The following is a 755-nucleotide window of genomic DNA, read 5'->3' as shown; positions in this document are numbered from 1 at the left end:
AAGAGAAGTGTTTTTCTATGTGAAGTGATGCCAACATCTTAGCTATTTCTCAACTTTATTTTAAATGAAGTGAAATCATGTTATACAGAGTAGTAAATAAGTTGTGAACTCCACAGTTATTATCATTTATTCCAGAGAATCGCTGCACGGTCATCAACAGTTACTCTTCTTTCGAGAACAAGTTACTGTCTTCATATATATAATGTTAAAGGCTACCCAGCCATTGACCTTCGTCTGTGCGAATGCGCACAGGTTGCCCAAACTCTTACGGGAATCGCCAAAGCGTGCGCGAGTGATGATTAGGTGGGCAAATGTCTGTAAGGTACAATACATATGTAGAATTGTGGACAGTTGGGAATGTGAGTCTCACGGGAAGCGTGCAAGGGATAAGTCCCTGCAGTCGCGCTATTCACCTCGGTGACTCAGATGGATAGAGTGTCTGCCATGTAAGCAGGAGATCCCGGGTTCGAGTCCCGGTCGGGGCACACATTTTCAGCTGTCCACATCGAGGTATAACAGCAACACCTGTCGGCAGCTGAGGTTATCAGTTAGTCATCATTTATTTTCTTTTAGGTTCTTTACGTTCTGTTGCTCTCTTTCTGCAAACTTATGAACACACATCACCTAGTTATTTATCCAGATAGTTACATCAACTTAACATCAGTTGACAAGTCGTTTAGAAGGCACATTGAGTTGTACATTGCGGAAAATGGACACGCATTTAAGCACCTCTCATAAATTGCTATCTCGCCACA

The 755-nt window shown here is 42.4% G+C and overlaps 1 non-coding gene across 1 annotated transcript; it reads left to right on the top strand.

Annotated features, from left to right (window-relative positions):
* The first annotated feature begins 411 nt into the window (after window positions 1–411).
* Window positions 412–485, top strand: Trnat-ugu. The gene has a single exon. It is a non-coding gene; the product is annotated as a tRNA-Thr (tRNA).
* The last annotated feature ends 270 nt before the right edge of the window (window positions 486–755 follow it).

This window comes from Schistocerca americana, chromosome 9, assembly GCF_021461395.2.
Source record: "Schistocerca americana isolate TAMUIC-IGC-003095 chromosome 9, iqSchAmer2.1, whole genome shotgun sequence".
In the NCBI taxonomy this organism is placed as follows: domain Eukaryota; kingdom Metazoa; phylum Arthropoda; class Insecta; order Orthoptera; family Acrididae; genus Schistocerca; species Schistocerca americana.
The sequence above is the reverse complement of the archived record's forward strand: the minus strand, read 5'-3'. Positions and strand labels throughout refer to the sequence as shown.